The sequence below is a fragment of the Lathyrus oleraceus genome, chromosome 6 (genome assembly GCF_024323335.1).
Source record: "Lathyrus oleraceus cultivar Zhongwan6 chromosome 6, CAAS_Psat_ZW6_1.0, whole genome shotgun sequence".
NCBI classification, from domain to species: domain Eukaryota; kingdom Viridiplantae; phylum Streptophyta; class Magnoliopsida; order Fabales; family Fabaceae; genus Lathyrus; species Lathyrus oleraceus.
In genome coordinates this window covers 315,950,467-315,974,063 of record NC_066584.1, presented here as the reverse complement: position 1 = coordinate 315,974,063, position 23,597 = coordinate 315,950,467, and the positions used below count along the sequence as shown (strand labels likewise).

Below are 23,597 nucleotides of genomic sequence, written 5' to 3'. Positions count from 1 at the left end.
TTTCCAAGTATTCTACCTTCTCATTTTCAAGTTGAGTTATTTCTTTCTTCTGGTTTAAAACCTACTTGCTCAGCTCTACACTTTTATGACACAACTCTCTGTAGGTAGAGGCCAATTCCTCAAAGGTTACTTCACCATCACTTGAGTCTTCATCAGATCCCCATCTTCCTGTCAAAGCAGTCACAAGATTCGCAGCCTCCTCTGTATCACTCTCATCTGACCAGGTGGCAGCAAGACTCATCTTCTGCTTCTTGAGGTAGGTTCCATATTCTGTTCTAATGTGTCCATACCCATCACATTCATAACACTTTACTTCTTTTCCTTCTTTGGGCTTCTCCTCTGACCTTACTTTTCTTCCATTGCTGATGTCAGATGAGATGTTCTTGACATTTGCCTTGGATCTTACATCCATTTTTTTTAACAATCTGTTAAACTGTCTCCCCAGCATTGCAACTTCATTGGCCCATTCTTTATCCATATCTTGACTGTTTTCCTCTTCTGTGTTGGATATGAAGGCAATGCTCTTGGTTTTCTTTTCAGTTCCATCATTCAATCCCATCTCAAAGGTTTGGAGGGAACCAATTAGTTCATCTACCCTCATGTTGGAGATGTCTTGAGACTCTTCTATGGCAATCACCTTCATTGCAAATCACTTAGGAAGTGACCTGAGTATTTTTCTTACTGTCATACCCCGATTTTGATCCTGAATTGTTTCCATTTTTTTTTCATTTTTTATTTGGCACTTGGCCTAAAGTTCATTTGCATGCATTCATTCCCAAATCCATATCTTTTCATAAACATTGGTCATTATTTAGTTTTTCTTTATCATGGTGTTTTGATTATGAAATGGTTCTAAATATTTGACTCTTTTTTATTTTTTCAATTTTAATTTCAAATTAAGTCTAATTCTAAATTTCAATTTAATCTTAATTGTGTTTTTACTAATGATTCAAATTCTAATTGATTTTTTAATTTCCAAATAAATTTAGAATTTGACATCAAAGTAATTTTAACAAATTATAGATTAATTTGGTTTTAATTGGTTTTATTTGGCTTTTTTGATTTTTGATTGACATTTAGATCCGTCTTGGATCATTTCTAAAAAAATCCATATCCATTTTATAACCAAACATAATCCATTTTCCATCCATAGTTCATTTCAAATCAAAATAATACATACACACATTTCATAACATTTAGCTTCCAAACATTTCCAAACTCATTTTCATACATACATTTTCATGTCCAATTACATTCAATAACCATTGCATTTGCCAATTTCATTCCAATTTCCAAAATACATTTGCGCTCAAAGCGCATAAATCATAAAACCATGACATTACACAAGCATTACAACATTTCCATAAATTACAAAGTCATGTTCCAAATTGCATTTCACAACATTTTCTTACAAGTTCATCATATTACATAAATCCTACAAATACAATCTTAATGAACAATCAAAACTCCATCAAGAATCTAAATTCAAGCATTCCAATAATTCATTCCAAAAAAAGAATCCAACAACAGCATGATGATAATCCATCATCCAACAAAAAAAACAAGCAAATGGAATGTCCAAAAGAATTCCCCATGAGTCATGATTTATCCTCCAAGATGCATGTTAGCTTGCTTCCATCATGATTCCTTCATTCACAAGTAGCATTGCCCATGTCAGGTTCACTTCCACCAACCTACAAAACCAACCAAGCCACAACCACGCATTAGCACATTGCCATGAGGTTCAAGCAGAAGAAAGTCATATGTTCAAAGAAGTTAATTCACAGTGAATTTAGAAGCCTAGTACTGTGCTAGCATAAATGTTCATCAAACCACTTCTCAACTTCTAACCGAATGAACAATTGAATTTCTAAACAGTTCACAACTCAACCTCCGTTCAAAACCTGCAAAGATTCACTACGACAATCAAGAAAATATCCAACCTCAAGCTGCTGTTGCTGTTGCAGCAACCAGTTCGCCTAATGAAACCGTCAAACTCGCAAGAGAAAATTAGAGAAAATTTTGGAGCATGTTTTAGAGAAAAAACAGAAATTGAAGTTACCCTGCAATTGCCGAATCCTGTCAACAGCGGTTCAGTGAACTTCTCTTCGCGCACATGTTGAAGTGTCGAAGAAGTTAAGAAAAGCTAAAATTAGTGTTGGTTGATCCTCATCCACCAATAATGTGGCAGTCAACACCTTTAAAAAAAATAAAAAAGGCCCACTAGGTCAAATACCACAAAATGACTTAGGCAAAAGCTAGGGCATCCCGATGGACCAAAAGCTTCAGAGAAGCGGTCCAGGCAAAATTAGGGATAAAGAAAATCAATCAAAAGAGGTCATCAAAATCCTCAACAAAACAAAAAAATAAGGTGACTGCCACACCTTCGAACCCTCTTGGAAGTCGAATGCGTGTATCGAATTAACTGAACGTAGGAACTGGAGATCATCCAGAAGAAGGGGTGGGTAAAAATAAATTTTGAGCCTTATATCCTTTTGTTTCAAAAAAACCGTGAACCAGACCACGTTACAACCCTTAAAAGACCTAATTGAGGCAGGGTTTATTTTGAAAGCATACTATAACAAGTTTGTGTTAACTTGACTCCAAACGATTTTTGTAAATCATTTGATGGCGCCAACTTGCATACTGTGAATGACTTGATCAACGACTCGTTCACTGTATTTCACCCGTTCATATCAATAAATTTTGATTTCAAATTTTTGCATAAACACTGCATTAAAATTACCATTTTTGAATGAACAATCTTATTTGCAAGTCAACACTTAGCATCAAGAAATTCCAAATACAGTTGAGGAACTTGATAAAGTGAAAGAAGTCAAGTCAGGGGCAAACCACTTTGAGCATCAGTTAATTTGAGCTAATCACCCTAAGGGTCATCTCGCCAAGAGTAATTTGCTTCAAGACTTAGACCGGGGCAAGCCACCTCAGAGCTCAATGAGTCCAGCTATCCAAAGGACAATCAATCAAGAGTCTACCATTCCAGCATTTGGTTAGTCAAGTTCGGACCATTATAAGTTTCAAACACTCGGGGCAAGCCATCTCGAGGTAGTCTCATGGAAAGTTGTTTCCAAACCCACTTTCAAGGTTAACATTGCCAAAATCCCAACAAACTGGGGCAAGATGAGCCACAGAGGGGCAAAACCTCTTTCTTCATGCCTTCAAACTGTTCAAACAAATTCTGTCATACGTCAACAAGTATTGAGTTTTAAGACGAGTGCCCGAATTATGCAGCACGATTCATTAATCCTCCAAAAGGATCCATTGGCTAAGCTGTGGCCATCAAACTGGATAGAATCCTCCCTTGACAACATCTATCATAAAATATTCGGTTGAGTTCTCGGTGTTGAGGAATCATAAGCTTCCATAAAAAGCCTTTACAAACTCCTAGTCTGCCCAGTGTCAGCATTCTCATAATCATGATCATTCATATATCATGCATAAAAGGAAATTCAAATCATGCATAGTCGAAATGTACTTCGTGCTCATTTTGCATTGACTCAGGTCTTGTTGTCGATCCTATGATCCTTTGACCTTTGATTCCAGTTTGTATTTGGTGCTCTTAAACCAACATCCGGTTTTCACAGTCATTTTCAAATCCAGTTTTTGTTAAATACCATTCAGGTCATATATGAACCTATTGTTGAGCTTTATTCCGGTGTCAGGTCATACTTGAACCTGTTCTGAAGTTTTTTCCTTTTGTTCAATACTATTCAGGTCATGTATGAACCTGTTGTTGAGCTTTATTCCGGTGTCAGGTCATACATGAACCTGTTCTGAAGATTTTTCCCTATGTTTGTTCAATACTATTCAGGTCATATATGAACCTGTTGTTGAGCTTTATTCCGGTGTCAGGTCATACATGAACCTGTTCTGAAGATTCTTTCTCTGTTTGTTCAATACTATTCAGGTCATATATGAACCTGTTGTTGAGCTTTATTCCGGTGTCAGGTCATACATGAACCTGTTCTGAAGATTCTTTCTCTGTTTGTTCAATACTATTCAGGTCATATATGAACCTGTTGTTGAGCTTTATTCCGGTGTCAGGTCATACATGAACCTGTTCTGAAGATTCTTTCTCTGTTTGTTCAATACTATTCAGGTCATATATGAACCTGTTGTTGAGCTTTATTCCGGTGTCAGGTCATACTTGAACCTGTTCTGAAGATTTTTTCCCTATGTTTGTTCAATACCATTCAGGGCATATATGAACCTGTTGTTGAGCTTTATTCCGGTGTCAGGTCATACATGAACCTGTTCTGAAGATTTTTTCCCTATGTTTGTTCAATACTATTCAGGTCATGTATGAACCTGTTGTTGAGCTTTATTCCGGTGTCAGGTCATACATGAACCTGTTCTGAAGATTTTTCCCTATGTTTGTTCAATACTATTCAGGTCATGTATGAACCTGTTGCTGAGCTTTATTCCGGTGTCAAGTCATACATGAACCTGTTCTGAAGATTTTTTCCTAGGTTTGTTCAATACTATTCAGGTCATATATGAACCTGTTGTTGAGCTTTATTCCGGTGTCAGGTCATATATGAACCTGTTCTGAAGAGTTATTCTCCATGATTATTCCCCAGCATTGTCAGGTCATATATGAACCTGTTTGTTGTGTCTGAACCTGTTGTGACATTTTCTTTCTTATTCGGGTCTAGTAAGTTATATGTGAACTTATTACCGAAATCTCTTGTACTCTGAATGCTGCTTATCAAATTCCACTTCGATTACTCCCCAGTGTGTGTTTGACTCTCCAACAGGGCTTGTCTTCCCCAACGAGTTGTTTCTTACCATTTGTCTGTCTTCCTGTGGACCATCAACATTCCCCACAGATTGGTCTGTCTAGTGGCATCTCCTGTTAAGGGTCCACCATATCCCTAGCAGATAAAAATTAAAAAAAAAGAATCATGCATCCATGCATATCATATCATATCACGCATCCATGCATATCATATCATATCATATCATATCATATCATATCATATCATATCATATCATATCATATCATATCATATCATATCATATCATATCATATCATATCATATCATATCATATCATATCATATCATATCATATCATATCATATCATATCATATCATATCATATCATATCACATCACATCATGTCATAGGGATTCAGGATCAAAATCCGGGTCTTCTTAGTATTTAACCATCTCCCACTATGATCATATGAAGAGAGTCCTGCTTCATATTCTCTAGTTGAAGATACTTAAATAGGGGCAACTGTCATACCCCGATTTTGATCCTGAATTGTTTCCATTTTTTTTCATTTTTTATTTGGCACTTGGCCTAAAGTTCATTTGCATGCATTCATTCCCAAATCCATATCTTTTCATAAACATTGGTCATTAATTAATTTTTCTTTATCATGGTGTTTTGATTATGAAATGGTTCTAAATATTTGACTCTTTTTTATTTTTTCAATTTTAATTTCAAATTAAGTCTAATTCTAAATTTCAATTTAATCTTAATTGTGTTTTTACTAATGATTCAAATTCTAATTGATTTTTTAATTTCCAAATAAATGTTAGAATTTGACATCAAAGTAATTTCAACAAATTATAGATTAATTTGGTTTTAATTGGTTTTATTTGGCTTTTTTGATTTTTGATTGACATTTAGATCCGTCTTGGATCATTTCTAAAAAAATCCATATCCATTTTATAACCAAACATAATCCATTTTCCATCCATAGTTCATTTCAAATCAAAATAATACATACACACATTTCATAACATTTAGTTTCCAAACATTTCCAAACTCATTTTCATACATACATTTTCATGTCCAATTACATTCAATAACCATTGCATTTGCCAATTTCATTCCAATTTCCAAAATACATTTGCGCTCAAAGCGCATAAATCATAAAACCATGACATTACACAAGCATTACAACATTTCCATAAATTACAAAGTCATGTTCCAAATTGCATTTCACAACATTTTCTTACAAGTTCATCATATTACATAAATCCTACAAATACAATCTTAATGAACAATCAAAACTCCATCAAGAATCTAAATTCAAGCATTCCAATAATTCATTCCAAAAAAAGAATCCAACAACAGCATGATGATAATCCATCATCCAACAAAAAAAACAAGCAAATGGAATGTCCAAAAGAATTCCCCATGAGTCATGATTTATCCTCCAAGATGCATGTTAGCTTGCTTCCATCATGATTCCTTCATTCACAAGTAGCATTGCCCATGTCAGGTTCACTTCCACCAACCTACAAAACCAACCAAGCCACAACCACGCATTAGCACATTGCCATGAGGTTCAAGCAGAAGAAAGTCATATGTTCAAAGAAGTTAATTCGCAGTGAATTTAGAAGCCTAGTACTGTGCTAGCATAAATGTTCATCAAACCACTTCTCAACTTCTAACCGAATGAACAATTGAATTTCTAAACAGTTCACAACTCAACCTCCGTTCAAAACCTACAAAGATTCACTACGACAATCAAGAAAATATCCAACCTCAAGCTGCTGTTGCTGTTGCAGCAACCAGTTCGCCTAATGAAACCGTCAAACTCGCAAGAGAAAATTAGAGAAAATTTTGGAGCATGTTTTAGAGAAAAAACAGAAATTGAAGTTACCCTGCAATTGCCGAATCCTGTCAACAACGGTTCAGTGAACTTCTCTTCTGTTTGAATCTTGATGCGTAAGTTCAGTCCAACTCCCTCAATTGGAATTTTGATGCGGCAACAGACGAGGTTTTGGAAAGGATTTCTCAATGTTTTCAAATGCAACCCTTGGCGTATTACGCATTCTTTGCAACTGCATCACGACTTCTAAGCATTGCATGCTCTACCTATCTGTCACGGGCCTGATTTGGGAAGCTTCCTGGCGCCAAGGTATCTGCCTCTCCGACCTGAACCAATCCGCAATCCGGTCATTTAACAGACCTCAAACCTGCAGCGGAAACGTGTTACAAAAGTATAATCAACCATCGACCAAAAGCCACAAATTAACAAAATTCATAACTAGCTAACCAATTCCCTAACCGTTGGTCAAGGAACTCCATGACAGTTTAACCACTATTGTTGTCGCAGCTTATGTCATCTTGCTTTGCAACAGCATCACACCATCATTATCCTGCAGGAAATGGCCATGGATTAGTCCTGCATCCATTAGTACCTGTCATAGCACAACACAGCTAAGTTATCAACAAGTAGAAGTACGTGCCGAGGTAAATGGGCAAGGATAGGTCTCATTGCTAGCTTTACAGATATTGATCGCAGTTCGTGCACAGACCTCGATTCATTCAGTTATGATGAGAGCCTTGTTCCTTCATCTGGAAACTCAGACAACAAACTTATTCAATCTTTTTGTGATAGTCTTCCTTTCCGTCGGTTGGATTCTCCGTCATTTGTATCATGTTCTAAAGATTTTCAGGTTAACACAGAATCTGGAGGCCAAGTTGATACAAAAGGAAATGATGAGACAGTATTAGCTGCTGCACGGACTCTGTGTGAAATTAAAACTCGGTCACAAAGCCAGAGCTCAGATGGAAGATGGCAAAGGAAACCTTCACATAAGGCCATGAAGCTTGCTATTTAAAGCCGAAATCAAAACACAGAATTAAAACCAAGAAGGCAAATAAAGTTGATAAAGAAATATCTACTGTTAAGAAACAACTACCATCATCAGGGGGCCATTCATCATTATCATGGGGGTTGCAGAAGCAACTCCCAAGTGCCGAGTTCAATATGAAGTCAGGTCATTCAGAAACATTTGTTTCAGCTCCTAGTGGCTTACCCAAGAATTCAAACTCTTTGGCTGCAAGGATGAGAAATCAGTCTTCTATGTCGCATTCAACAATGGGATCGGCCAAAGTTATAGGACAGCAACAATTAAATTCTGAAGGTGCCGAATCCCCTTCTGAGCAGTCACCTTTGCAACAACAGTCTCCATCCGTGCCAGTAACAACATATCACGCTCCTTCAGTGCGAAATCTGGCTGAGCAAGATTGTCAACAAACTCTTAAAACATTTCAACATTTGGGTGGTCCGCAAAGTCAATATATTAAAGATTCCACACCTGCAACTCGTCCCAATGTTCAGGTTGGTACCTTACGGAAATCACAAGCAAAGGACACGCGGGGTCCATCATCTTCTGTAACTTCTGTCCAGGCAAAGCCTCAACCTCATCCACTACCCCAAAGTTTCACTGCAGTAAGAAATTTGAAATTCCCAGGCAAAGCCTCAACCTCATCCACTACCCCAAAGTTTCACTGCAGTAAGAAATTTGAAATTCCCAAGCGTTAAAAATCCAGAAAATTCCCAAATTGGAATTAAGACAAAAATGAAGAAGAAAATTTGAGCTCAGATTACCTGTTCCAAATCTAGCATCAAAGAGGACAAGCTCGATTCTGAGCACGAAAAGCGCTTCTGGAAATTTCCCCTTTTGAACTCCACCAGACCAAACCTGAAAACCCTAATTCGTGAGGGATAAATAGTGAGTGAGAGAACGAAAATTGGAGAGGCGGAATTGAAACTTGAAAGCAAATCAAAAAACCTAATCCTAAAATACAAGAAAACCAGCGTTTGAAGAGGGGAAGGGAAGATTCAAGCATTACCTGAGCTCGCCGTCACCGTCGAAGGTGAGCCTTTTCAACCACCTTTGCCTCTGTTTGCATGTAGAGTGAAGTTTGAGAGAGAGGGGGTTGAACGCGAGGGAGAGGGTTGAACGCAAGATTAAGTGAGCGATTGAGTGAGATTGGAGATTGAGAGAGCGATGAGGGAGCGATTTCATTGAGAGCGTCGGGAGATTGAGAGAAGAGAGATTGAGAGCGGGTACGCGTTTGGGAGAGAACGAGGACGATGGGCTGTTTTTGGTTTCCATTTCTTTTTTTCTTTTTTTAATTTATTTTTAAACAGAGATAAGCATTGAAACCATAAAAATTTTTATGTTTTTAAACTTCCTAAGTTTTCATTTTTAACTTCCCAAGTTTAATAAATATTTTTTTTCATTTTCAATTCATATGCTTTTGAGAAACCCAACAGCCAGGCGGCTGGGTTTTTTTGTTGGTAAACCAACAGACCTTCATTATTGTTATTTTAGTTCCTTTTTTGTTTTTATTCCGATCTAGTCTGGTTTATATGTTTAAGCTGTTATCTAGATGACAACTAATGATAAATGGTCTAGTGGAGAGGGGATGGTTTCTATGGTCTTTAGTGTAGTGGGTTTGATACCCGTATTGCGCATTTTATTTCTTTTAGCATTTTATCTTCTTTTAGCATTTTATTTTCTTTTAGCATTTTATTTTATGTTTATGTTTTTACTATACTCATGGTTGATCTGCTTTCTTTTAATTTCATCATTCATTCAAAACCATTTTAAAACTGTAAAAATCATATTTTTCTCGATTCAATGTCGAGCCAATTTCCACACCCTTGTAAGTCGATTGCTTTTTAAGCATCGCCATCAACCTCACATAGCTTACTCTTGGGCTTTCTTACAATGAGCCGGTTCTCTTGCACTTACACTCATATTTCGCATCATTTTGTTTGTTTGGGCCCGATTTAATTATTTCATGATTTTTGAATTCCCATTTGACAAAATGTACCCCACTTCCCCAACGTGTATATAATTTTGTACTATTTTATTTCTATATTTGTTTTGACTGTTTAGTTAGATACTAACACAAGAGTAAAATTAACCATTTCCAAAAATACAAAAATATGACTCGATCCAACGTCGAGTATTTTCTCAATAAACAAACCAATCCATTTTTCCCTCCTATTCTATTCCATTTCATTCAAACTTTCATCAAACGCTTGATTCAACATCAAGCAATTTTTCATAAAAACTCAAAAAATATTAATTCATAGTTAAGACCTTTTCAATAAGATGGAAATGGAACGTGGTGTATACCGCGCACTCCTGAGACTAGGATTCCAGATGTATATCTCGCCAATCCTAGCTCTCGCCATCATCCAAATTCATTCACTTTGCTCTCTCAAACACTTATCCAAATTTCTCTTAAACGTCCATCAATACTTGATCTAGGTCAAGTCATTTTCACAACAAAACTCAAAATACCTAATTCTTATTTAAACACTTTCTCAATAAAGGTGGAAATGGAACATGGTGTATACCATGCACTCCTGAGGTTAAGATTCGAGACGTATGCCTCGCCAATCTTAACTCTCGCCATCGTCTAAAATTGTCAATGTGGTTTCGTCAAACCCTTTCTCAATCAAATCTAAGATACCTAAATCTTATTTAACACTTTTTCAATAAAGGTGGAAATGGAACATGGTGTATACCATGCACTCCTGAGGTTAAGATTCGAGACGTATGCCTCGCCAATCTTAACTCTCGCCATCGTCTAAAATTGTCAATGCGGTTTCTTCAAACCCTTTCTCAATCAAATTCCAAAATACTTAATTCCTATCTTAACTTTTTTTAATAAAGATGGAAATGGAACATGGTGTATATCATGCACTCCTGAGGCTAGGATTCGAGATGTATATCTCGCTCATCCAAGTTCTCGCCATCACTCAAAATACATCCAACCGATCAAACTCTTTTCTCGCCGCCGTGCAACTAATAAAAAACCTTTTAAAATGAAAGATATATTGTCTTAAGAGATACAAAATAATGTTTCGGCCACGATTGTTGAGTAGAGATAAATGACGCTTTTCCGAATGTAGATTTGTAAATCCGTTCGATGTGTGGTATGCGTTCACTCCTCATCTGTTTTGGGTAAAATAATGTTTTTGTCGATTAATACAGTATGACTTTCGCTAAAATCGACCAACAAACAAACATTTTGCTACCCAGAACTACGTAAGCCTTGATTTCTCTTTTGAGATACGTAGGAGCAGGATTTGTAAATCTTGTCAGGCCCACTAATAAAAAACTTAGGTTTAGTCCTTCGTTAAAAAATCCAAAAATATTCTCTTCTCATCATTTCTTTCTTTCCCACCTAATAATTCGGAAAGCCTAACATTTCAACTAACATTAACGCACACAACTGACCTAATGGTTCCCGTTGAGTACAACGGACGTGAGGGGTGCTAATACCTTCCCCTTGCGTAATCGACTCCCGAACCCTGATATTGGTTGCGATGACCATATCTTATCCTTTCTTTTGTCTTGGGTTTTATCGATATTTCCCCTTTCCTTTTTAGGAATAAATAAAGTTCGGTGACGACTCTGTTCAGTCCATCATTGCGAGCGTGCGATCGCGCTTCGCTTTGAAGTCGTATCCCCATTTTTTCGAGGTGCGACAGATGGCGACTCTGCTGGGGAGTGATAAATTCTAAGCGAGTCAAGCCTAGTTAGGACGTTTGTGTGCCTTTGTTTGTTTAATTTTATGGCTTTTCCTTTATTTATTGCTTTTAATATCTTTATTGTTATATTGATATTTGTTGTATATTGGTTCTATTGTGATTGTTGGTACTTGGGTATTTGATTGCAAACCATGTGAGAAAGACTCTACACCCGAGTCTAGAGTGAAAAAATAACATAAGATAGGACGATGGTTGAGTAGTACGGACTCCCGAGGTGAATACTTCGTAAGAGTCGGTACGAGAACCTCACTTAGAGTAAATTCTTTTGCAAATATTGTCGCCCGAGGTGTATACCTCGTAAGCGCCGATGTTTCAAAAGGGTCCATGACTCTAAGGACCTTTTAGAACATTGAACCTTTGGCCAACTAGAAATGATGGTTGCGTAGTATGGATTCCCGAGGTGGATACCTCGTAAGGATCGATACGAGAACCTCGCTCAGAATAGATTCTCCAGATGGAGTTGATGACCGGAAAGTATTTTCCGTAAGCGTCAAACAGTCTTTTGAATCCATGACTCTGAGTATCCTGTCTAGAACCCAGTCGATGGTTGCGTAGTACGGACTCCCGAGGTGAATACTTCGTAAGGGTCGGTACGAGAACCTCACCCAGAATAGATTCCCTTGATGGAGTTGACGACCGGAAAGTATTTCCCGCGTCAAACATTCTTGTGAATCAATGACTCTGGGGATCCTTTGTAACAAAGCCCTAGATCATACCCGGTGAGAACCCCGTTTTGGAAAAGCAATCAAATTTATCAGTACCTCGGACTTTTGAACCCGTGTATTGAAGAAAAAGCAAATATGCATGGCTTGCATTGCATTCATTCACATTTCATTGCATCTGCATCTAATCATAACGCGTGTCATTTTCCAGAAAAAATAAAAAAAAAACTCATCCATCCTTTGTCCGTGAAGCAAAGTGATTCTCAACACGCGTTTAGAACAAAGAACCATGTGTCAGGAGATGATGGACGAGCTAAGGAAAAGCCAAGAAGCACTGAAGGGGGAACTTAATCTTTTGAAGAGCCAAATGAGATGGGTCTTGGAAACCCTGCAAGTCTTGTTGAGAAAAGAGGGTCACCCAATATACACTACTGCAACAAAGAGAGCTACTACTCCACATCCATCTGGTGTTACCCCAAGTAAAGGGAAATTCTATGTGGCAACTCCTCATTTACCAGTATATGGACCTCCCTTAAGACGTCATCATCAACATCCTCTGGCTATTCCTCCTCAAAATCACCAAAGCCAGGTTCAAAATAAAAATCAGAATCAGAACAAGGGGAACAAGGATCACAATGACTCGATTCCGGTGCCATATAGCAAGCTCTACCCGCAACTGATCCAAAATGCTTTGGTGACCCCTCAAGCTCTCACACCTGTATCACCATACTTGTCATGGTACAATCCAAATGCAACATGTGAATTCCATAAAGGAGCATTGGGACATGACTTGGATTCTTGCCTAGCGCTGAAAGCCTTGGTGCGAGGGTTGATTAACAAAAAGAGCTTAGTTTTTGAAGAAGATCACCCGAAGATCAAGTGCGGCTACCATACCGGAACAATGGGGCACTCCATCGAGGAATGCAAGAGTTTTAAGCTCAAGCTGCAAGGATTGATTGACATAGGGTCAGTAACACTCAAGGAGGAAGGCTCAGGTACATATACCTTGATTTCTGAGCCAGGCAATGAGAAAGGGAAAGGACCCTTGAAACCCCTCAAGATTTTGTTCCACAAGGAAGATGTCAGGGATGTGGCTAATGAGCTATCATTGTTTCCTGGTAAGAGCATTGAGATACCGTCTTGGATTTCCAATGTCACGACCCATACCAATGAAAGAAAAGGAGAAGTGAGTAGTGGATCCAAGAGGGTTGCGTTCAACAATGAGATTGAAGGAAAAGAATTTGAAGATCATCATGCCAATGTCAAAAAGTTTGTTGATCCCAACCTTCAAGTTTGAAGAAGTCAATTCCCTAAAGCTGGCAATCATTTGGCTGTCTCAGCATTTCTTTTGTAGTTTCCTCGCATGTTGATTGTTAATTGCTTTTAAACATTGTTGTTTTATTTGAATTGGTAAGATTAATGAAATGTTTATGCATCTTTTGAATTAATCCATTCGTATTCACTCGTTTTTCATTTATGTTAAAAAAGCAAAAACAAAATACTCCTCTCATTCACTTTTGTTTATCAAATCGTTGTGTTAACAAGAATTGGAAGGAGGATGATGAAAACAAAACACCTGAAATTGTTGTGGTATGCTTTTGAAGAAAACCTTGTCGATGATGTAAGGCATTGTTTCAAATCCCCAAACACTGAAGAGATAAGGAGTTAATCCCTAGTCAACCACTTTGAGCCTAGAAGTTGGTGTTTATTTCGGATCTAAAACCCTTAATCTTAACCTGGGGCAGGGTAGTTATGTTCAGATAGTTTGATCGTGCATCCGGTCTTTCAAAACAAAATCGTCCATATGAACACCCTCCAATTAGGTTCAACCACATGTTATCCTTCGCGCACATGTTGAAGTGTCGAAGAAGTTAAGAAAAGCTAAAATTAGTGTTGGTTGATCCTCATCCACCAATAATGTGGCAGTCAACACCTTTGAAAAAAATAAAAAAGGCCCACTAGGTCAAATACCACAAAATGACTTAGGCAAAAGCTAGGGCATCCCGATGGACCAAAAGCTTCAGAGAAGCGGTCCAGGCAAAATTAGGGATAAAGAAAATCAATCAAAAGAGGTCACCAAAATCCTCAACAAAACAAAAAAATAAGGTGTCTGCCACACCTTCGAACCCTCTTGGAAGTCGAATGCGTGTATCGAATTAACTGAACGTAGGAACTGGAGATCATCCAGAAGAAGGGGTGGGTAAAAATAAATTTTGAGCCTTATATCCTTTTGTTTCAAAAAAACCGTGAACCAGACCACGTTACAACCCTTAAAAGACCTAATTGAGGCACGGTTTATTTTGAAAGCATACTATAACAAGTTTGTGTTAACTTGACTCCAAACGATTTTTGTAAATCATTTGATGGCGCCAACTTGCATACTGTGAATGACTTGATCAACGACTCGTTCACTGTATTTCACCCGTTCATATCAATAAATTTTGATTTCAAATTTTTGCATAAACACTGCATTAAAATTACCATTTTTGAATGAACAATCTTATTTGCAAGTCAACACTTAGCATCAAGAAATTCCAAATACAGTTGAGGAACTTGATAAAGTGAAAGAAGTATAGTCAGGGGCAAACCACTTTGAGCATCAGTTAATTTGAGCTAATCACCCTAAGGGTCATCTCGCCAAGAGTAATTTGCTTCAAGACTTAGACCGGGGCAAGCCACCTCAGAGCTCAATGAGTCCAGCTATCCAAAGGACAATCAATCAAGAGTCTACCATTCCAGCATTTGGTTAGTCAAGTTCGGACCATTATAAGTTTCAAACACTCGGGGCAAGCCATCTCGAGGTAGTCTCATGGAAAGTTGTTTCCAAACCCACTTTCAAGGTTAACATTGCCAAAATCCCAACAAACTGGGGCAAGATGAGCCACAGAGGGGCAAAACCTCTTTCTTCATGCCTTCAAACTGTTCAAACAAATTCTGTCATACGTCAACAACTATTGAGTTTTAAGACGAGTGCCCGAATTATGCAGCACGATTCATTAATCCTCCAAAAGGATCCATTGGCTAAGTTATGGCCATCAAACTGGATAGAATCCTCCCTTGACAACATCTATCATAAAATATTCGGTTGAGTTCTCGGTGTTGAGGAATCATGAGCTTCCATAAAAAGCCTTTACAAACTCCTAGTCTGCCCAGTGTCAGCATTCTCATAATCATGATCATTCATATATCATGCATAAAAGGAAATTCAAATCATGCATAGTCGAAATGTACTTCGTGCTCATTTTGCATTGACTCAGGTCTTGTTGTCGATCCTATGATCCTTTGACCTTTGATTCCAGTTTGTATTTGGTGCTCTTAAACCAACATCCGGTTTTCGCAGTCATTTTCAAATCCAGTTTTTGTTAAATACCATTCAGGTCATATATGAACCTATTGTTGAGCTTTATTCCGGTGTCAGGTCATACTTGAACCTGTTCTGAAGTTTTTTCCTTTTGTTCAATACTATTCAGGTCATGTATGAACCTGTTGTTGAGCTTTATTCCGGTGTCAGGTCATACATGAACCTGTTCTGAAGATTTTTCCCTATGTTTGTTCAATACTATTCAGGTCATATATGAACCTGTTGTTGAGCTTTATTCCGGTGTCAGGTCATACATGAACCTGTTCTGAAGATTCTTTCTCTGTTTGTTCAATACTATTCAGGTCATATATGAACCTGTTGTTGAGCTTTATTCCGGTGTCAGGTCATACATGAACCTGTTCTGAAGATTCTTTCTCTGTTTGTTCAATACTATTCAGGTCATATATGAACCTGTTGTTGAGCTTTATTCCGGTGTCAGGTCATACATGAACCTGTTCTGAAGATTCTTTCTCTGTTTGTTCAATACTATTCAGGTCATATATGAACCTGTTGTTGAGCTTTATTCCGGTGTCAGGTCATACTTGAACCTGTTTTGAAGATTTTTTCCCTATGTTTGTTCAATACCATTCAGGGCATATATGAACCTGTTGTTGAGCTTTATTCCGGTGTCAGGTCATACATGAACCTGTTCTGAAGATTTTTTCCCTATGTTTGTTCAATACTATTCAGGTCATGTATGAACCTGTTGTTGAGCTTTATTCCGGTGTCAGGTCATACATGAACCTGTTCTGAAGATTTTTCCCTATGTTTGTTCAATACTATTCAGGTCATGTATGAACCTGTTGCTGAGCTTTATTCCGGTGTCAAGTCATACATGAACCTGTTCTGAAGATTTTTTCCTAGGTTTGTTCAATACTATTCAGGTCATATATGAACCTGTTGTTGAGCTTTATTCCGGTGTCAGGTCATATATGAACCTGTTCTGAAGAGTTATTCTCCATGATTATTCCCCAGCATTGTCAGGTCATATATGAACCTGTTTGTTGTGTCTGAACCTGTTGTGACATTTTCTTTCTTATTCGGGTCTAGTAAGTTATATGTGAACTTATTACCGAAATCTCTTGTACTCTGAATGCTGCTTATCAAATTCCACTTCGATTACTCCCCAGTGTGTGTTTGACTCTCCAACAGGGCTTGTCTTCCCCAACGAGTTGTTTCTTACCATTTGTCTGTCTTCCTGTGGACCATCAACATTCCCCACAGATTGGTCTGTCTAGTGGCATCTCCTGTTAAGGGTCCACCATATCCCTAGCAGATAAAAATTAAAAAAAAAGAATCATGCATCCATGCATATCATATCATATCACGCATCCATGCATATCATATCATATCATATCATATCACATCACATCATGTCATAGGGATTCAGGATCAAAATCCGGGTCTTCTTAGTATTTAACCATCTCCCACTATGATCATATGAAGAGAGTCCTGCTTCATATTCTCTAGTTGAAGATACTTAAATAGGGGCAACTGTCATACCCCGATTTTGATCCTGAATTATTTCCATTTTTTTCATTTTTTATTTGGCACTTGGCCTAAAGTTCATTTGCATGCATTCATTCCCAAATCCATATCTTTTCATAAACATTGGTCATTATTTAATTTTTCTTTATCATGGTGTTTTGATTATGAAATGGTTCTAAATATTTGACTCTTTTTTATTTTTTCAATTTTAATTTCAAATTAAGTCTAATTCTAAATTTCAATTTAATCTTAATTGTGTTTTTACTAATGATTCAAATTCTAATTGATTTTTTAATTTCCAAATAAATGTTAGAATTTGACATCAAAGTAATTTCAACAAATTATAGATTAATTTGGTTTTAATTGGTTTTATTTGGCTTTTTTTATTTTTGATTGACATTTAGATCCGTCTTGGATCATTTCTAAAAAAATCCATATCCATTTTATAACCAAACATAATCCATTTTCCATCCATAGTTCATTTCAAATCAAAATAATACATACACACATTTCATAACATTTAGCTTCCAAACATTTCCAAACTCATTTTCATACATACATTTTCATGTCCAATTACATTCAATAACCATTGCATTTGCCAATTTCATTCCAATTTCCAAAATACATTTGCGCTCAAAGCGCATAAATCATAAAACCATGACATTACACAAGCATTACAACATTTCCATAAATTACAAAGTCATGTTCCAAATTGCATTTCACAACATTTTCTTACAAGTTCATCATATTACATAAATCCTACAAATACAATCTTAATGAACAATCAAAACTCCATCAAGAATCTAAATTCAAGCATTCCAATAATTCATTCCAAAAAAAGAATCCAACAACAACATGATGATAATCCATCATCCAACAAAAAAAACAAGCAAATGGAATGTCCAAAAGAATTCCCCATGAGTCATGATTTATCCTCCAAGATGCATGTTAGCTTGCTTCCATCATGATTCCTTCATTCACAAGTAGCATTGCCCATGTCAGGTTCACTTCCACCAACCTACAAAACCAACCAAGCCACAACCACGCATTAGCACATTGCCATGAGATTCAAGCAGAAGAAAGTCATATGTTCAAAGAAGTTAATTCGCAGTGAATTTAGAAGCCTAGTATTGTGCTAGCATAAATGTTCATCAAACCACTTCTCAACTTCTAACCGAATGAACAATTGAATTTCTAAACAGTTCACAACTCAACCTCCGTTCAAAACCTACAAAGATTCACTACGACAATCAAGAAAATATCCAACCTCAAGCTGCTGTTGCTGTTGCAGCAACCAGTTCGCCTAATGAAACCGTCAAACTCGCAAGAGAAAATTAGAGAAAATTTTGGAGCATGTTTTAGAGAAAAAACAGAAATTGAAGTTACCCTGCAATTGCCGAATCCTGTCAACAGCGGTTCAGTGAACTTCTCTTCTGTTTGAATCTTGATGCGTAAGTTCAGTCCAACTCCCTCAATTGGAATTTTGATGCGGCAGCAGACGAGGTTTTGGAAAGGATTTCTTAATGTTTTCAAATGCAACCCTTGACCTATTACGCATTCTTTGCAACTGCATCACGGCTTCTAAGCATTGCATGCTCTACCTATCTGTCACGGGCCTGATTTGGGAAGCTTCTTGGCGCCAAGGTATCTGCCTCTCCGACCTGAACCAATCCGCAATCCGGTCATTTAACAGACCTCAAACCTGCAGCGGAAACGTGTTACAAAAGTATAATCAACCATAAACCAAAAGCCACAAATTAACAAAATTCATAACTAGCTAACCAATTCCCTAACCGTTGGTCAAGGAACTCCATGACAGTTTAACCACTATTGTTGTCGCAGCTTATGTCATCTTGCTTTGCAACAGCATCACACCATCATTATCCTGCAGGAAATGGCCATGGATTAGTCCTGCATCCATTAGTACCTGTCATAGCACAACACAGCTAAGTTATCAACAAGTAGAAGTACGTGCCGAGGTAAATGGGCAAGGATAGGTCTCATAGCTAGCTTTACAGATATTGATCGCAGTTCGTGCACAGACCTCGATTCATTCAGTTATGATGAGAGCCTTGTTCCTTCATCTGGAAACTCAGACAGCAAACTTATTCAATCTTTTTGTGATAGTCTTCCTTTCCGTCGGTTGGATTCTCCGTCATTTGTATCATGTTCTAAAGATTTTCAGGTTAACACAAAATCTGGAGGCCAAGTTGATACAAAAGGAAATGATGAGACAGTATTAGCTGCTGCACGGACTCTGTGTGAAATTAAAACTCGGTCACAAAGCCAGAGCTCAGATGGAATTTTAAGATGGCAAAGGAAACCTTCACATAAGGCCATGAAGCTTGCTATTTAAAGCCGAAATCAAAACACAGAATTAAAACCAAGAAGGCAAGTAAAGTTGATAAAGAAATATCTACTGTTAAGAAACAACTACCATCATCAGGGGGCCATTCATCATTATCATGGGGGTTGCAGAAGCAACTCCCAAGTGTCGAGTTCAATATGAAGTCAGGTCATTCAGAAACATTTGTTTCAGCTCCTAGTGGCTTACCCAAGAATTCAAACTCTTTGGCTGCAAGGATGAGAAATCAGTCTTCTATGCCGCATTCAACAATAGGATCAGCCAAAGTTATGGGACAACAACAATTTGATTCTGAAGGTGCCGAATCCCCTTCTGAGCAGTCACCTTTGCAACAACAGTCTCCATCCGTGCCAGTAACAACACATCACGCTCCTTCAGTGCGAAATCTGGCTGAGCAAGATTGTCAACAAACTCTTAAAACATTTCAACATTTGGGTGGTCCGCAAAGTCAATATATTAAAGATTCCACACCTGCAACTCGTCCCAATGTTCAGGTTGGTACCTTGCGGAAATCACAAGCAAAGGACACGCGGGGTCCATCATCTTCTGTAACTTCTGTCCAGGCAAAGCCTCAACCTCATCCACTACCCCAAAGTTTCACTGCAGTAAGAAATTTGAAATTCCCAGGCAAAGCCTCAACCTCATCCACTACCCCAAAGTTTCACTGCAGTAAGAAATTTGAAATTCCCAAGCGTTAAAAATCCGGAAAATTCCCAAATTGGAATTAAGACAAAAATGAAGAAGAAAATTTGAGCTCAGATTACCTGTTCCAAATCTAGCATCAAATAGGACAAGCTCGATTCTGAGCACGAAAAGCGCTTCTGGAAATTTCCCCTTTTGAACTCCACCAGACCAAACCTGAAAACCCTAATTCGTGAGGGATAAATAGTGAGTGAGAGAACGAAAATTGGAGAGGCGGAATTGAAACTTGAAAGCAAATCAAAAAACCTAATCCTAAAATACAAGAAAACCAGCGTTTGAAGAGGGGAAGGGAAGATTCAAGCATTACCTGAGCTCGCCGTCACCGTCGAAGGTGAGCCTTTTCAACCGCCTTTGCCTCTGTTTGCATGTAGAGTGAAGTTTGAGAGATAGGGGGTTGAACGCGAGGGAGAGGGTTGAACGCGAGATTAAGTGAGCGATTGAGTGAGATTGGAGATTGAGAGAGCGATGAGGGAGCGATTTCATTGAGAGCGTCGGGAGATTGAGAGAAGAGAGATTGAGAGCGGGTACGCGTTTGGGAGAGAACGAGGACGATGGACTGTTTTTGGTTTCCATTTCTTTTTTTCTTTTTTTAATTTATTTTTAAACAGAGATAAGCATTGAAACCATAAATTTTTTTATGTTTTTAAACTTCCTAAGTTTTCATTTTTAACTTCCCAAGTTTAATAAATATTTTTTTTCATTTTCAATTCATATGCTTTTGAGAAACCCAACAGCCAGGCGGCTGGGTTTTTTTGTAGGTAAACCAACAGACCTTCATTATTGTTATTTTAGTTCCTTTTTTGTTTTTATTCCGATCTAGTCTGGTTTATATGTTTAAGCTGTTATCTAGATGACAACTAATGATAAATGGTCTAGTGGAGAGGGGATGGTTTCTATGGTCTTTAGTGTAGTGGGTTTGATACCCGTATTGCGCATTTTATTTCTTTTAGCATTTTATCTTCTTTTAGCATTTTATTTTCTTTTAGCATTTTATTTTATGTTTATGTTTTTACTATACTCATGGTTGATCTGCTTTCTTTTAATTTCATCATTCATTCAAAACCATTTTAAAACTGTAAAAATCATATTTTTCTCGATTCAATGTCGAGCCAATTTCCACACCCTTGTAAGTTGATTGCTTTTTAAGCATCGCCATCAACCTCACATAGCTTACTCTTGGGCTTTCTTACAATGAGCCGGTTCTCTTGCACTTACACTCATATTTCGTATCATTTTGTTTGTTTGGGCCCGATTTAATTATTTCATGATTTTTGAATCCCCATTTGACAAAATGTACCCCACTTCCCCAACGTGTATATAATTTTGTACTATTTTATTTCTATATTTGTTTTGACTGTTTAGTTAGATACTAACACAAGAGTAAAATTAACCATTTCCAAAAATACAAAAATATGACTCGATCCAACGTCGAGTATTTTCTCAATAAACAAACCAATCCATTTTTCCCTCCTATTCTATTCCATTTCATTCAAACTTTCATCAAACGCTTGATTCAACGTCAAGCAATTTTTCATAAAAACTCAAAAAATATTAATTCATAGTTAAGACCTTTTCAATAGGATAGAAATGGAACGTGGTGTATACCGCGCACTCCTGAGACTAGGATTCCAGATGTATATCTCGCCAATCCTAGCTCTCGCCATCATCCAAATTCATTCACTTTGCTCTCTCAAACACTTATCCAAATTTCTCTTAAACGTCCATCAATACTTGATCTAGGTCAAGTCATTTTCACAACAAAACTCAAAATACCTAATTCTTATTTAAACACTTTCTCAATAAAGGTGGAAATGGAACATGGTGTATACCATGCACTCCTGAGGTTAAGATTCGAGACGTATGCCTCGCCAATCTTAACTCTCGCCATCGTCTAAAATTGTCAATGTGGTTTCGTCAAACCCTTTCTCAATCAAATCTAAGATACCTAAATCTTATTTAACACTTTTTCAATAAAGGTGGAAATGGAACATGGTGTATACCATGCACTCCTGAGGTTAAGATTCGAGACGTATGCCTCGCCAATCTTAACTCTCGCCATCGTCTAAAATTGTCAATGCGGTTTCTTCAAACCCTTTCTCAATCAAATTCCAAAATACTTAATTCCTATCTTTACTTTTTTTAATAAAGATGGAAATGGAACATGGTGTATACCATGCACTCCTGAGGCTAGGATTCGAGATGTATATCTCGCTCATCCAAGTTCTCGCCATCACTCAAAATACATCCAACCGATCAAACTCTTTTCTCGCCGCCGTGCAACTAATAAAAAACCTTTTAAAATGAAAGATATATTGTCTTAAGAGATACAAAATAATGTTTCGGCCACGATTGTTGAGTAGAGATAAATGACGCTTTTTCGAATGTAGATTTGTAAATCCGTTCGATGTGTGGTATGCGTTCACTCCTCATCTGTTTTGGGTAAAATAATGTTTTTGTCGATTAATACAGTATGACTTTCGCTAAAATCGACCAACAAACAAACATTTTGCTACCCAGAACTACGTAAGCCTTAATTTCTCTTTTGAGATACGTAGGAGCAGGATTTGTAAATCTTGTCAGGCCCACTAATAAAAAACTTAGGTTTAGTCCTTCGTTAAAAAATCCAAAAACATTCTCTTCTCATCATTTCTTTCTTTCCCACCTAATAATTCGGAAAGCCTAACATTTCAACTAACATTAACGCATACAACTGACCTAATGGTTCCCGTTGAGTACAACGGACGTGAGGGGTGCTAATACCTTCCCTTTGCGTAATCGACTCCCGAACCCTGATATTGGTTGCGATGACCATATCTTATCCTTTCTTTTGTCTTGGGTTTTATCGATATTTCCCCTTTCCTTTTTAGGAATAAATAAAGTTCGGTGGCGACTCTGTTCAGTCCATCATTGCGAGCGTGCGATCGCGCTTCGCTTTGAAGTCGTATCCCCATTTTTTCGAGGTGCGACACTTACCAACTTTTCATCTGTCATCTTCTCTCCCAGTGCTCCTGAAGTATTAGCAATCTCAAGGATACTCATGTGAAATTCATGAATGTTTTCATCTTCTTTCATCCTTAAGTTTTCAAACTTGGAGGTGAGCAGCTAAAGTCTAGACATCTTTACCCTAGAGGTGCCTTCATGAGTGGTCTTGAGAATGTCCCAAGCATCTTTGGCCATTTCACAGTTATTTACTAGCCTGAAAATATTCTTGTCTACCCCATTGAATATTGCATTCAAGGCTTTAGAGTTTCCAAGAGCAAGATCATCCTCCTCCTTGGACCATTGTTCTTCAGGCTTCTTCTCAGTGGTGGCTTCTCCTTCTTTAGACATGACAGGATGCACCCATCCTGTTAGCACAACTTTCCAAGCCTTGTTATCAAGGGATTTCAGAAACGCTACCATTCTAGGTTTCCAATAGTCATAGTTAGAACCATCCAAAATTGATGGCCTATGAACAGATCCTCCACCTCTCTCCATTGTACCAGAAAGTATTGCCCCTAGATCTCACCCAGAACTAGAGCAAGATGCATGCTCTGATGCCAATTGAAATTCTGGTATCAAATATAAGATGTCGAAGGTAATGTCACGACACTAATATCTGTTAACACACAATGGATAAAAAATACAGAATGGTAAAGCGAATAACACAAGCAATTGTTAACCCAGTTCGGTGC

The 23,597-nt window shown here is 37.6% G+C and overlaps 1 long non-coding RNA gene across 4 annotated transcripts; it reads right to left on the bottom strand.

The window, feature by feature from the left end:
- Positions 1-1,269: 1,269 nt before the first annotated feature.
- LOC127098574 (uncharacterized) lies at positions 1,270-19,794 on the bottom strand. Of its 4 annotated transcripts, none has more exons than XR_007793383.1 (6): positions 19,693-19,794; positions 19,294-19,607; positions 18,901-19,054; positions 7,050-7,182; positions 6,642-6,957; positions 1,270-1,694 (listed from the first exon to the last, which is right to left on the bottom strand). It is a non-coding gene; the product is annotated as an uncharacterized LOC127098574 (long non-coding RNA). The 4 variants fall into 4 exon arrangements; XR_007793381.1 differs by lacking the exon at positions 1,270-1,694 and adding an exon at positions 5,869-6,273 and having other exon boundaries at positions 19,294-19,611; XR_007793380.1 differs by lacking the exon at positions 1,270-1,694 and adding an exon at positions 5,869-6,273.
- Positions 19,795-23,597: the final 3,803 nt, after the last annotated feature.